The sequence below is a fragment of the Rhinolophus ferrumequinum genome, chromosome 20 (assembly GCF_004115265.2).
Source record: "Rhinolophus ferrumequinum isolate MPI-CBG mRhiFer1 chromosome 20, mRhiFer1_v1.p, whole genome shotgun sequence".
Lineage (NCBI taxonomy): Eukaryota > Metazoa > Chordata > Mammalia > Chiroptera > Rhinolophidae > Rhinolophus > Rhinolophus ferrumequinum.
The window spans coordinates 5,659,343-5,674,458 of NC_046303.1; the positions used below are offsets into that span (position 1 = coordinate 5,659,343).

The 15,116-nt window shown below is 40.9% G+C and overlaps 2 protein-coding genes across 5 annotated transcripts in view; one reads left to right on the forward strand and one right to left on the reverse strand.

Annotated features, from left to right (window-relative positions):
• LRRN3 (leucine rich repeat neuronal 3) overlaps positions 1-10,002 on the reverse strand; it is a 34,667-nt gene extending 24,665 nt beyond the window's left edge. For both annotated transcript variants that reach the window (XM_033088449.1, XM_033088450.1), the window contains exon 1: positions 9,571-10,002. The gene's annotated coding sequence lies outside the window, so the exon portion shown is untranslated. The remainder of the gene's footprint in view (positions 1-9,570) is intronic.
• IMMP2L (inner mitochondrial membrane peptidase subunit 2) overlaps positions 1-15,116 on the forward strand; it is a 706,765-nt gene that overhangs the window by 367,204 nt on the left and 324,445 nt on the right. The gene's annotated exons all lie outside the window — the stretch shown is intronic.

Here is a 15,116-nt window from a genome sequence, read left to right on the forward strand (position 1 = left end):
GACACCTTATAAGATGAGCACCATTAAGATGATATGTAAGTAGGTAGGTAGGTAGATCGATAGGTCAATAGATTTAGTTCTGCTTGCTGTGTCATTACATCATTCCTTTCAGTATCTCAAGCTGTATTCATGGTATTGGTTAAATGGCCATGATGTAGTAGGTCTAAATGAATGACTAAGTGGTGTATTATTTTAGAGTATCTTTCCTTTCAAAGATTCATAGAAGCCTCTATCAAGTAAAGTACAGCGTAGGTCATTGGCTGATAATTAAACATAATTATGTCAAAAGGGAAGCCCCAGGCTTCAGTGAGGTTGAGAACTCAATATATCTGTACTTCCAGCTGGTGTGGGAAGGAGCGGGGGCAGCATGCAGAGACTGAGGTGCCCGTCTAGATAGGACAAATCCTTTGTGGGGCATGTTTGAACTTATAATTGTTCATCCTCTTTCCTAGGTGTCCAAAACTCAGAAACATATAAAGATGTTTTCAAATAATTCCCAAATCTGGTGAGCAACATCCAGAGGTGAAGGATAGGGTTGAAACAGTGTTCTATATGTTCAATTTGCAAGATATTTATGGTAAAGAAAACTTCCCTTATTCCTTTTCTCATTGCTCTTCCCTAAGAAAACAACAAAGATCTTAGATTTTCATAAGTCCTTCTAGAATTCAACCATGGTCATTTTTTTTTTTTTATACATTGTGCTTCTGAAGTTACACACATTCATGAGAAGGTTTAAGTAGGACTCTGCAAGTAATACTTTTATTTGAGATTAGTTGAAGTCTATTAAATGTTCATTTTATTATTCATGAAATACTAATCAGGTTGCACGATGTGTTAACCCTGTAAAGTTTGATTCGTTATTATATAAGCTTTCCTGATCACTGCTGAGGAGCTTAAAACTATGGAAAGGGCCTGTTGTTGGATGTTTCTGCTTAAAAAAGTAAAATGCTTCCCAGAGGAGAACTATATCGTGCTTCTTCTGAGAAATACATGATGTGAGAGGCACAATAGCATGGTTTAATAGAATGGGCTTTGGAGTCAGACTTTCAGAGTTCAACTCAGGACCGTGCCCCGGGGGAAGCTGGGTAAATGCTTTCCGTTCCAGCCTCTGTCCCCTCCTGGAGCCGTGAACTGAGGTGAGCTGAGGGATGTGTGGGGCTTAGCCGGGACCTGGGCTGTGGTGCGTGGTGAATAGCGGTCGTACAGCTCCCCCCGTCCTCCTCTCTGCTCCTCCTCCCCATCGTTGTATGTGACTGTGACAAGTAGCAGGTAGAAACAATCCAATCATCTCATTCAAAATTGTACATGTCCTTCTTTATTTCTTGCATGTGTTGAGTTAGGTTATTCATGATGTACAGACATTACCCGGATTTCACTTTTCAGTTGCTACGGACTTAAAATTTTCAGAAATATCATCATTCCAGAAAGAAAATGCTTATGGACATGAGCTCTCTAAACTCCATTCCTAATCATGGGGAGAATCCTCAGTGATATTTTGGCCTTAATTTTACATTCAGCTTTTTCTATGTAGGCCAAGCCCATTGAAAGGCTCCCCCGATAGCTCTTTCAGGAGGTCACTCAGTGAGAAGAACTTAAGTTTTGCAAACAGCTGCCATGGAACACTTTACTGAAGTTTTAGGTTTGGCTCAGCCCGCTCGGTTTGAAAAGCGGATTAGAACTCTCATCAATTAACATTGCCGAGCTCGACGCTTATTAATACTGAGGGGAGTTGATGGATCCCATTGAAAGTTGATGATTCTACTAGCAGTGAAATTTTCAGGCTGTCTCTAACTAACTCCCTTGTGTAGAAGAGAATGCACAAGGAGGGAAAGGATCCACAAATTGGAATTGGACCCAGAGAAGGATTGTTCTAAAGACAACGTTGAGACGTTTGCTAAGCTTTGCATTTTTTCTTTGTGCCAGTTACCGCACTGCATGACCTCAGGTAAAGAAGCATGTCGAATTCTACTAGACAGAAAAAATGGTGAAAGGAGATCACTGTAAGCTGCTAGTTCACGGATCTGGCTGTGAACTGGACTGCAAAACTCATTTTCATTAATCAAATGGGTGCTAATACTTAATTATATGTAAATAAGTAAATTGTCTCTCTTCTCTTAGAAACACACGATTTCTGAAGGAACAATGAATGCGTGCTACAAAGAGACACTATCCTAGTATGTGCACGATGTGTGGAATGGAGTGATTGCATTTTGGTAAAGACTCTGACTCCCTGAAGGCCGTGTAGACCGGTAGTATTTAGGTGGTACCAACAAGAGGCAGTGTAGACCGGCAGTATTTAGGTGGTACCAACAAGAGGCAGTGTTGCCCCCTGCACAAAGAGCCAAACTAACCTGGGTTCCTTCTCCTTTTCTGCCTTGAATTAGTTGAGGCACGTTGCTTTTCTTCCTTAAGCCTGATTTTCCTATTTGTAAATGGGGTTAATAATATTACTTGCTTCGGATGGTTATTATGAGGGTTACATGAGAAAACGCACGTGAAGTGCTTAGCACAGTGTTTGGCACAGAAAACGCTCACGTGTAGTAAATGAGACCTGCAAATATTACCATCCCCTCAGCCAGTAAAGGATTGTCTAAGAGAGATTATGTGACCTGAACTCCTAAAGTCTCTGCTTACAGTAACTTATGTAGTAAAACATTTCATTCTTCCTTCCTTGGACCACTTTGTCCAACAGCAGCATGTTGTGGCACATTTTATAGTGTCAATGAAAAATGACACTTCGTTATTTACATGGAATTTGCTTGTTCATTACAGGAAATGGTAGTTTGGCAAACACCTCACTGAGTTTAAAAAGTTAGCTGAACATCACGACCTTCTGACATCAGTAGTGTTTGTGTAAAACATGCTCCATAAAATCTACCATAATATAAAAGTGGGTGATAAACGAGAAGGAGAGGCGCACATACAGATTACGTGTTTGGGAAGCTGTTCACACAAGAAATTGACCTGGTGGACGAATACAGTCTCAGCTCATATCTTATAATGACATTTTATATGGTTTTCATTCAAGAATTACTAGGAAGAGAGCTTCCAAGTTTTATATGTGCTCAGAATGTATTTCTTTTTCATAGGTGGTGGTAGCATTGGTTTTCTCTTTCCATCATATAGTGCTTTCTCTTCAGTGATACAACACTGTAACCTATACTCAGGCCCGTTTTCACTTATCCTATCGTCTTGTTCTCAATGCCTTAGACACAGGCAGTGTAGAGCCTTCCCCCTTTGGCATTTGTAGAAATAAAGATATGACCTGTACAGATGTGTATTAAAATTACTCCCTACACTTATCAAAACTTCAGTAAAGGCCGTTGTGGTCCCATAAACTCTTTGTAGAATGTATTCAATGTTTGGTGCTTTTGAGTGACACATTTCTGATGAAAATAGAAATAAATGTAGAGCCCACAACGAGAGGGCCAGTTTGTTTGGGGCGTATGAATATAGGGATGAGGAAAATATTCTAATGACACAAAAACCAGTAAGACCTGTGTGTCTGAAAATACATGTGTGTTTTTAACATTGTTTGAGTTATTTTTTTTTCTTAACAAAAGTAAAGTGTAAATCAGTCAGCTGACAATGTAATTTAAATTCCTTGATCTCTTCGTCCCATGAGACTGAGCTACTATGGAACAACTTTTACTTCCATGGAATGAATTTACTGAAATGTTTACCTTTGTTTCTTTGTAGTCATTTATTTATTAGGTTGGTATGAAAGTAATTGCGGGGTTTTTGTTTTTGTAATTTTTAACCTTTTAAACCACAATTACTTTTGCACCAACCTAATCATTTTGTAATTTTAGAGAAAATTTGGAATAAGCACAAATCAGTCCTCTCTACCACAATGAAAATGAGGCCTCTTCCCGTGTTTTCTGTGGTCAGAATATCCGCTATTACTTGGTCATCGGGCAGTGCGGGGGGTCCTGAGCCTCACGGAAGGCCATTGCTTGGTCCCTGCACTGGCAGGCTCCCTCCCAGGGGCCACAGTCTCCCATGCCCGGAGTCCCTGCTCGGGACATAGCAGGAACCACTGCCTCCTCCGTCACTTCTCAGGGAATGAAATCCCAGGGGCTTCAGGTCCGCGGAAATAGAAAATGTTGCCTGTTGACACTAAGCCTTTAATTGATTCACTAGGGAGTCTGGGCCTTTTCAATGTAGACCTGGAAAAAAGTGGTGATGTTCACTGTCCCTCTTAAACAGTGGAGCTGATTATCTGTGGACTGTTTCACCTTTGGGAAGTAAAGCTTGACGTGACAGCCTGTAGAACCTGTGTTTGAGGGACATGCATTTATTCTCAGGATGACAATACTTCTGAAAGATGAAATTTCCCCTAGAAAGGGCTCTCAGAATCAGGTGAATACTGGTATTTTGAGGTCTTTGTGTGTCATTTTCTCCCCAAGACAAACTAACCAGGAAGGCGATGCCCAAGAAATTACTTTTATGATAATACTTTATCCACTGGTGGTGCTTCAAGTGCCTTTGAGGACTTTGTTAATCATTTTCCAGCCACCTGGAACATGCCTGAACGCCCATCCCATTTTATCCAGTTTCTGAGACTTTGGACAAGCATGTGTTTGTTTGTCAGAGTGCTCATGCTGTCAGACAAACATATGGGGGAGTAGGTAGAATGGCATGTAGGCCTTTTCTCCAAAAATAGATGTTGGGTGTGTCTTTCTTGTTTAACTGGGTATATCACTCGCTGTGATTTAAATTAAGAAGCACGGCTTTTTCTCTGCGAAAATCTACCCACATAGTAGTATGGTATGGCGACAAGGATCTAGAACTTGGAGGTGTGAGTCTGGAGTGGGAGTTCAGGAAAAAGGGAACGGACCTTTGCTAAGAGACTCACGGAGTGCGAGGTGGACTCCGACGAGGGCTGCAGCCACCTTGGTAGTGAGAAGTCCCTAGTGCCTCCACGTGTTAGCAACCCGACTGACAGATCTCCAACCTCTTGGAGCTTCGTCCTCCCATCTTAAGACATCTCCATACGTACCTCACCAGAGTGTGGTGAGGAGAAGTGTCATTGTTGAAAGAGTGCTCTGTAAACAGTCTAGCGCTAAACAAATATTCACAACTATGCTGTTATATTTTGTGTCCTTCTTTACGTCCATCCCCAAAGTTTTTGTGTCAATTACGGTTATCTTAAGCAAAATTTGGAGAGCACATTTAGAAATGGAGAGAAGTTTGCCAGAAAGGAAAACTAGGGCTGAAACGAAGGAGATCTGTCATGTCTACAAAGGCTGTCACTCTAACTTTGGCAACAAAAGACTGGGGGGAAGGGAGATGTGAAGAGAGGGAAAGAGGGATGGCCCTCCAGAGGGGATCCTCCAGCTTTCCAGTGAGGTGTAGAGGAAAGCATGGATCCTGAGAATGGACACTGTATATGAAGAGGGCACATGTAAGTGCCTTTAAAATACTCCAGTGAAACCAGGTGAGAAAGGATGTGGAGAGCCTTCAGAATTTCTGGAAAAACTTCTAGTGGATGATCAATAGCTGAATCTCTGAACGATAGCAGTATTATTATTAAGGTGTATAAAAACAGGACGAAGCTGTAATTTTTATGACTCATTACAAGCTCTAGTGGACTGTATCCAAAAGATGAATTATGGCTTTGCAGTGTTTGGGTATTATTTACTCAACAAGTCATCACTGCTTCTCTTGCTGACGTCTGCTTTGGCTTTAGAGTACTTGGTCATCTGGATAACATTCCCTAAGTTTTTTTTATTTCATTTTGGCACATATCTGCCACTCTTTTTCCCCATTTCTTTGAAATACTGTTTGAGAGACTAATTAGGCAGACTTTTATGGGGGTGCTGGAGGGAGTCCTCTAAGACGTTGCCCTAGGCCTCTGAGGGCGGTGTGATTTGGGGAAAGGGTGTTAAACCCTCTGGGCCTCAGTTGCTTTACCTGTGAAATGAGCATAATAAACTGCCTACAGCACGTCCTTTTCAATCCTACAATTCGATGATTAAATGAAAACATGTCCCCTCCTACACTCCCCTAGGATGAAGCTGTGTAATGTGCTTTTATTAACTGCACCTTTACAAATGTAGCCGTCCCTCATCACAGCCAAAAGATAAACTAACATGAGAGCAAGCAGGTAGTACAAACTTGACGATTATGCAAACAGGGTAGATGGCTCCGTGGGCACTGTATTCTTTCTCAGAGATTGGAGATGGGCATTTTGTCTTCTTGCTAACCCTTATTTAATGACCTCCAAATCACATCTGTTGCGATCTTTTCCTACCCCTCCCATCAAGAAAACATTTTTGTTTCTCCCTGTGACTTTCTGTCCTCTGGCACCACCTATTTCCTTCGTATTAGAAATCGATCTCCTTTTACATTGTGGCTGAAGGGACAGTTGTTACCGGGTTCCACTTCCTAGGTGTCTAAGCAGACATCACTTGATCTGAAGAGGCGGGAGGGATTCACGCAGCTCTGGGTGGGATGCGTGTTCACTTGCCACACAGCCGCGCTTTCCTTAGCTTTCCTTGCAGACCAGTATCAGAGCTTTATCTTGACAACGCTGACAACAAGTACTAATGTATTAGATCCTGTTCATCTGCTTTTTGTAGTTTCATGGGACCAAGGAGTGATGCCGAAGTGGTTAAACCCGGAACCAGGTCTACATGGAACATTTTAGTGGGCTGCAGCTATGTCCAATGTTTCTCCAGATTGGCCGCAGCTACTTTATCTTAAATTATTCTTTGGGGGCATCCTAACTGAGGCTGGAAGGAAGGACTTGTGTTTTAGCATACCATTAGCTTCCCTTTAATGATCTCCTTCAGATTCCCTAATAGCTACCTCATCTATGAGCATCATCAGGGACTGCTAATTAAGTAATAACATCTAACTTACATTAGTGTGATTTTTTAACTCAGCTTCCAAACCTTTCTGATCAACTTAATTAGTTTGCAATAAATATTGCAATGCCACATTGAGTAGGAATTTTCCACCAGAGAAAATTCAGAGTGGGGGGGAAAAAGTAAAACATGAAACCCATTTTGTGACTAAGGAAAAAAAAGGCAATGGGTGTGAAAAAAGAGCAAAGAAATAATAAAATACAGTTAGTGAATCATAACTTGATCACCTTTTTCATAGGTCCCTACATTACTAGCCTAGAAAGCTGATAGCAGTGCTTATTAAACCATTAACAGCAATGACAACAACCAGAGAAAAAAATCCCACCTCCTCATCAGTATTCTAACTCAGCTTGTTGCCCATGACAAGGGACACCCTGAAAAGACAGTGCTTTGAAGCTCATCTTGCCTAAAAGCTGTTATTTCTATATGACTGCATGACTGGGGAGACCATCGTTACGTCTCCCAGGCTGCTTATATGTCCATCATCTGCATTGGTACATGCTGGTCAGATCAGCAATCTCACTGGCACACACTGAGCAACAACACCAGGGGCCTGGAGTGATTGTATTTCTCAAACGCAAGTGAACACGTTCTCGACCTCTGTAATCCACAAAATACATGTGTGAGCTTTGCCAAGTTTAAGGGAGTGAATCCACCGTTCTTAGGTATCATTGATTGCAATTTTAAAAGAGGCTGGGTAGGAATTGAGAATGTGCGTGTGTGGTGTGAAAAGTTTCCCCGGAAAAGGTCTAAGAAATACTGGGATCAATACTGCAATGCTACATTATACAGGAGTTTGCAGCCGGGAGCTTGAATACCCACTTCCCGCTTTTCCTCTTGGTTAGCAACTTAGGAGGCACCCCAAAATACCGGGTCTGTTCTGTGGCAAAAACAGCACTTGTCATGGATTGCAGAAAGGCAAATAAAGCCCTGTTTCCTCTTTGTAATAAATCATTTTGGTTTTTCTATAGATTGCAGGTGGCGTGAGAGGCAGAGTGAGCCAGCCTGCCAACGTGCGAGCAGTGCTTCAGCACCTTTCATTTTTCAGCTGAGCGAGAAACCTTTTCTTAAACTTGTTCATTTTACACAGGGAAAATCGAAGCCAGCGGCATATTGTCAGCTGCTGCATTGTCACCATTTGCAAAGGTCACTGGAATTAATTGGCTTCTTACATTACATATTGTCAATGTGGCTGATTTTTGGACACATTAATGGAAAAATGGCAGGATCTAAGTGGCTGATTATTATTATTATTATTGGTTTGAGCTCATATCATAAACTAAGGGGCTCGTGCTAACTCTGAAATCACAGTTACAGAGAAAAATCACATGTAGTTTGAAAGAAACAGACTCCATTAACTATTTGGTTAGTTGAACTGAAGGAGGGGGAGGCGTGAGCTCCAGAAGATGAAATGTAAATAATTCCAGGTTTGTTTTAGTGTCTTTCCAGGCCCATTAAAGGGGGTAGCGAATGTTTCCGTGTACATCCTCAATTGATGTTGTCTGTTTGAAAGCATATTTTAAGTAGCTGCTTCCCTTTTGACAAGACTGGGAGTATACATTAACCCACACTGTCTTCCACACATCATTGCTGCACGGATGGTCATAGTTTACTGAGAGTAATTCTGTCTCAAAGGCATTGCTTCTGAAACTCAGGAGGAATGTCGGTTAAGGAGAATATTTATAGGACCAGGACACACTATTTTCTAGGTAGATATTTTGAATCCTTATTCTCCCCTTCTTATTTTTCACATGATCCCCTTTTCACTAAATGAGGAAGGTTCTACTCATATTCAGGAAGCTGCTTTTACTAAAATTATAGGCACGGAAAACAAGGACATATTGTTAAAAATGAATAAATTAGAGGCGAATTAAGCTACCCAGCTCAATACTGGCAAAGGAAATACAGCAGTTGGTTTGAACAAACAGTCTTCTTAAATGGGAAAGTGCATCAAAGCCATCCTGCTGGGAGGCTGTTAATTACCCAAGAAGATAGCGACTCTTCTGGTTCATGGCATCCTTTTGCCTAGTGCGTGTTGGTTCCAGCTGTATTAGCAATCAGACATTTGCACCGTCCCGCAGACCAGCGAGAGGATGTTAGTCAAGGGAAGTCATTTGCCCCAACCCCCGAGATGCAGCCTGGCAGAAATTCAATAACCGTCTGTGATATGCTCATGCCCCGCTCTGCTCAGTGGTTTTAGCCATTGACACACAGCGACATTTGCCTTGATCTCCATCCACTAGGTGAAAGGGGAAAAAAAATGCCCCAGTTGGGAGGTTGGTTTCAAAACACAGCATGATGTGTGCTCTGCTTCTCATTACAAAGAATGTGAAGGAAAAACCAGGGGGAAAATCCTGCGCCCCATCCCCTTCTCTTCTCTCTTACTGTCCCCTTCTCTTCTCTCTCCCTCCTCTCTCTCCTCCCCCCAGCATGGCTTTCTCTCTCCCACGCACATCCTCTGATGGGCGTTCGAGCTAGTAAATGCATGTAGGAGAATCGCGCACGCATAGCTCGGCATGCACAGAGCCCCAGGGCTTCTGCATTTGAATTTCTTCTCCAAAGTAAAAGGGAAAGGAAAATGCTCTTAGAATTCAGGCAGGAAGCAAACATCAAAGGAGAATTTAGGTGTAAATACACAAGCATCAACTAAACAAGGAAACAGGGAACATTTCAATAGAAATGTGCATTTCAAACTTACCTTGCCAGAGCAGTTTCTGTGTCCCCACCTTCTGCGTCCCCGCGCGTGGACCCCTCAGTTCCTTAGTTGCGATCGTCACATGGCTGTGGTCTGCCGGGGGAAAATCGGTGCTCGTGTGCGTGGAATAAAGTGGACGCACACATGTACTATAGAGATGCACGCACGCCAGCGCACATTTATCTCTGTGTCCTAAAATGGAAAGGCAGGCCGGTGGCTGCCGCCGGGCTCCCTCCCGTCGCCGGGAACGCGCTGGGTCGGCAGGCGGAGGCTCTCCATCCAGTGCAGACAGAGCCTGGGAGCCGGCCCTCCTTCCTTCTCCGCGTTTCCGTGGCGGTTAGTGCTGCAGCGCTCACCCGATCAGCTGTCACACTGACATGGTGCTGCCTGCTCGGCGGTCGTTAATAACGGAGCTCGCTCCACTCCCCGGAGAGGAGCCAATCGCTTCGGACTGCCAACGTGGAGCGCGCGCAGCTGCCCCCGTCTGGTTGGCTGCAACGACCTGTCTGTCCTATGACACTGCTGCTTAGGATACAAATAAATGAGACAGGTTTGCATATTTTCCTAGGTACCATTTCTTCCCGCCCCCTTCCCTCCCACCTTCCTTCCCTTCCCTCCATCCTTCTTCTTTCTCTCCTTCCTTTTTATGAGGGGGAGGAATTTGGGGACAAGTTTTCCCATTTTTAGGTTATCAGTCTTTCAGGGAAATTGTCTTTTCTCTCTGAAAACGGCAGGGCACACTACTAATACGAATTTCCCAAATATTCAAAACACCTGGGAGGGACGCAGAGCCTCCGGCGCCCCGCTGTGAGGCTCAGGATGGCTGGATTATTTAAGAAGAGCTGCTTGGAGCCCTTTAAGTGGCATTTGGTCCTCTCTAGGTCCTACTTAATTTAGCATATGTGCTTACTGTTCAATAACACCTTTTTTTTTTTTTTTTTAAAAGCAATGGCATTTCTTATCTGAATTGACCAGATTTTTAAAATAAAGTATGTATTTCTCTATCACTCACAACATTGTCACATGAGGTGATATTTTTTACAAATTTGTATTTCCAATTACATTCACTCACTTCTCTATATGTGATCCAGTTATTCTGCCACATATGAGTGAGTATGTGTGTTGAGGTGTTTATGTGGGTATCTGTGTTCTGTGTGTGTGCGTGTGTGTAGGGTGTATGTTTTACTGTTCTGGGGGAATATTTCAACTGTAATAGATTAAATCCTCAAGAAACCTTTTTTTTTTTTTTGGATTCTTAGACCTACTAACTCTGAATGTATATTTACCAGGAAAATATACTCTAAACACCACATACAAAAAAAAAAACACTGAATTAACAGAAATTGGGAAAAGAAACACAGAAAAGCATAGCAGTGTATATTTCTGCAGGAACACCTATGAATAAATAGACGGCAATGTAAAAAATGCATGTTTTACAGCCTTAATTAGGATACTAGAGAAACATCTTGTTGACAAGAATGGAACACGAGGATTAATTTATCAACAGGTCAAAAGCGGGCTAAATTCATGACTCCAGCCCTAGTTTTGAGAGACTACCCTCTAGTGGAGTAAAAACAAATGGCATTTTCAGGTTATGAGATTTACTTCAAGAGGGAAAAAGCTTCACATCTGATTGCTCTGTGTTCACTGAAATAACATAGACCTGTAGTTTGCAGTTATGCTGATATCAGGAACTTAACAACAAAACAAAACAGTAGTTTTGTTTCTAGTCACTAAATACTTTCACTCTAGTTTTCTTTAAAAAGTTTCCAAATGCTTTATATTTTCCATCTAGAAAAATTTATTCAAATGGTTTCTAACTTTTGAATAAAATGAATTCAAGAGAAAAGTTGCTTCTCGCTTAATCTAAGTAGTACCTATTTCAGAATGTTATTGTAAAGTTTAATCTTTACTAGACACTCTAGTGTTTACTCTGTAAATGTGAGGGGTCTTTGGTCAAACGCCGGGGGTGTTGTCATGGAATGTATCTACTTATAATTTAAGGTCCTTGTGATAATAGAAATAACCATCCTTATTCTCCTCCCCCAATTTTACTCTCTCCACCTCCAATTTCTTGCATATTTCAAATCATTTCAACACTTGAAGGATTTTATTTCCACACATGGAAAAATTGTATAAAAATATGATAATTATTTTAAAAAGGAATTTTAGTTTTATACCATTCACTCCTGAGCATATCACTTTGGTTGATTGGTATTGATTGTATAATTGACAAACCCCAGTAATCAAACGATTATAATGGACTCCCGTAATGATGGTAAGTGGTGATAATCAAACATATATATGATTAAGCTACTTTCTTGCTTTGTAAATGCAACCAACAACCATACCTAGTATTTTAAATTTCAGGCTCTTTCAGAAATCAAAGAAAAATCTAAGCTTTAACTTGGTGAGAGTTTAATATTTTTAATGTTCCCTTATGCTATACCAGAGGGAGTTGTTTTAACTAAATTACTGTCTTTTTTGGCACATAGGACACTGGATGGCTTTTCTTGCAGTTGTCTTTTTGCTGTGGATATATGTTAAATTCAAAAGATCTCATACTCATTTTTATAAATTGAATATCATGGCACATTAGAAGTGAGATTTCAATGTAAGAAAGAAAATAACTCCGGCTTTCGGTGAAAAGGATGAGTATTTTGTTCTTTGGCTGTAGTTTTCTTCTTGCTCTAACAACATCAGCAGCTTAGCAGAATCAGTGTTTGTTTCCGGTGATTTTCACTGATCAGTCAGGTCTGTCATTTACTGGAAATATGAAAGGCGGCTCTCCCAAAAGGTGTGTTAAAAACTTATTTAGTTGTCACATCTTAATGAAGTACCATATGAAGACATTAAATTGTGGCTGAATAAGGATTTCGGAGCTTTTGAAGTAACGTAATTGTGAATGGTCATCAAATTATGAAAACAATCGATCTTCAGACTCTAGTGCCCTGAGTTCTAAGAGATCAGGCGATTGTCTCAGTGCACACAGCTGAGCAAGAATGAGCACCCCCATCAGGTCATCCAAGAGTTTTTCCCCACGTCACCCTCTCATATACTGGAACATGGATCTATGTCCGTTTTTCATTCTTTTTCTCCTTCTGTTTTCTTTCTTTGTCAGGTTTGTTTCCCTTAAAAATCTACTGAAACTTCAGAGAAGTTTCACCTTGCAATTGTCCTCTATTACATGGCTGGGCATGTCAGCTGCCTCGTGATCGATGTCTGCAGGGTTTCCTGAATGAGTATTCAGTTCTAATGAAAATGTATTGAGATAATTTAAAAACATAAATGTATAATTACAGTCCTGACATGATGTTGAAAGAGTTCTGCCTTCATGATCAAATAAGAAAGTATAGGAGTACAATAAATATGTATTAACTGATTTAAGGTTGAAGTTATTAATTTGTGAAGGCTTATTGCTCTTTCATGGCATCCTGGGCAATGGTTTTCTGGGGTTTTGTTTTGTTATTAGAGGAGCAGTGGACTTTCGTTAGGGAAGTAGTCTGGGTAGTGGTCAGAGTGTGGGTTCTGAGGACAGTCTGCTGCGTCTGAATGCTTTCCCTCCCACTCCCTTGCTCTGTGACCCTGAGCGAGAACTTAACATCTCTGTCTCTCTGTTTCCTCCTAGGGTTGTTAAGAGGACTAAGGTAGGTAATATGTGTGAAAGCTTAGAAAAGTATCTGCAACATAGAAATCTTGAATGAATGGTTGACATCACCATATCGTTGTCGTCCTCATCCTCTGTTCCAGCTTTCCTCTCTGTTTGGAATGACTTTCTCCTTCTCCGCCCAGTTGCTGTGGAATCTTCTCAGACCTTCTAACAAGATACAATCTCTTATTTGACCCAAAATAGCATTCTTTATTCCTCCTATCACTTTTTTTTGTATTATAATTATTTCTATAATTTGAATCATTTTCCCTTTTAGCTTATGAGATTCTTCTGGAGGGGGTCTATATCTTACTCACCTTTAAGCTCCATAGCACATAAAAACATGGAGAAAACAATGCTTGTTGAGTACTAACTGTCTATGTTTTAAAAGTGTTTTAGTCTTTGTAACATCTTTACAGGATAGATCTTTTTATCCCTATTTGACTGCGTAGAAACGTTGGCTCAAAGAAGGGAGGTTACATGCCCAATGTCCCCCCAAACTACTAAAGGATGGGGCTAAAATATGAACTCAGTGCTGTCTGTCTACAGAGCCAAGCAAGGCTCTTTTTACTGCACAAGACACTCGATTTTCATTTGTAAAATAAATAAATGCTTGATTGATGACTGAGCCAACCAACTCAATGTAGTCAGCAACAAGGGAGGCTAAAAATAAAAGACTATTTTTAAAAAGGAATGAGTTTTATGCACTAGACAGTGGGTAATTTTATATAGTTGTGATTGTTCAGTGTTAACGACAGAATTTTTATGGCTGGCACGATTTGAGAAACAGCTCTGAAGAAATGCAGTGCCTAATGGGAAGGAAGGGTTGAACTCCACAGAAAGCTGAATAAATATGAATGGGCCACTGATGAGGAGGGCCTGGCCCTGTGCTAGGAAGATCTTCAGTGACATGTCCTTTGTCATCTAACTCCCATAGCAGATTAGCTCTTAGTTAAGTCAGAAGCAGGAGGGACGGTGCATGGCTGTTTGTTAGAATGTTGAACTAAAGAAAGTTGGATCTGAGTTCTCACTTACTTTTTCAAAGGACTTTTGAAAGCTAGAATTGGAGAAAAAGATGAGACCCTCATGTAACTGTAGGTCTTATTTTTAATGAGGGATATGACTCCAGTTGAAGAACATAAGTAATTTCACCACTCAGGAAATTCACAACCAAGAATGAGGAAGAGTCATAAATCAAGGAGATAAGTCTCTGTCTCTCTGTCTGTCTCTTCCTCAGCCTCCTTTCTCCTTCCTTCTCCTTCTCCTTGTCTTTCTCCATAGATCCAAACTGTCTTTCATCTTGGTTTCTCTCCAAGCATCTCTTCATTCTTCTGTTTCAGAGGATTGACTTTTACTTCTTCTCTAGCCATGTAAATAAATAAATAGTAAAATATTAAATATATATATATACATACATATATACATTATATATAATATATACACACATATGTACAGTGTATATATATTTACATATATATATACACATTGTGTGTGTATATATATATATATATATATATATATACACACACTGTATATATGTGTGTGTGCAGAAATAACTAAAAAGAAATATATCAAAAAATGAAGTATACCAAACTATTGGCGGTACTTATCTTTGATGGGATAAGGGGAGGTTTTCTTTTCTTTTTTTTAATACTTCTCAAATGTTCTACAGTCAATTAGTCTCATTTTACAGATCAGAAAACTGAGGGCTGTTTGTGCAAAAACTCCCGTAGCTTCTCCCTGGCGTCGCAATCAAACCAAAGTCTGTGTGACTCCAAGGCTGACACTTTCCCGCTGGGCCACACTCACTCATGTGTTTCTCATGTCACTGCCCATCATCTCTCTCTTCCTGCTTCCAGCACGTTTCATCTCTCAGCCACAGCAAAGCCTTCTCACTTCC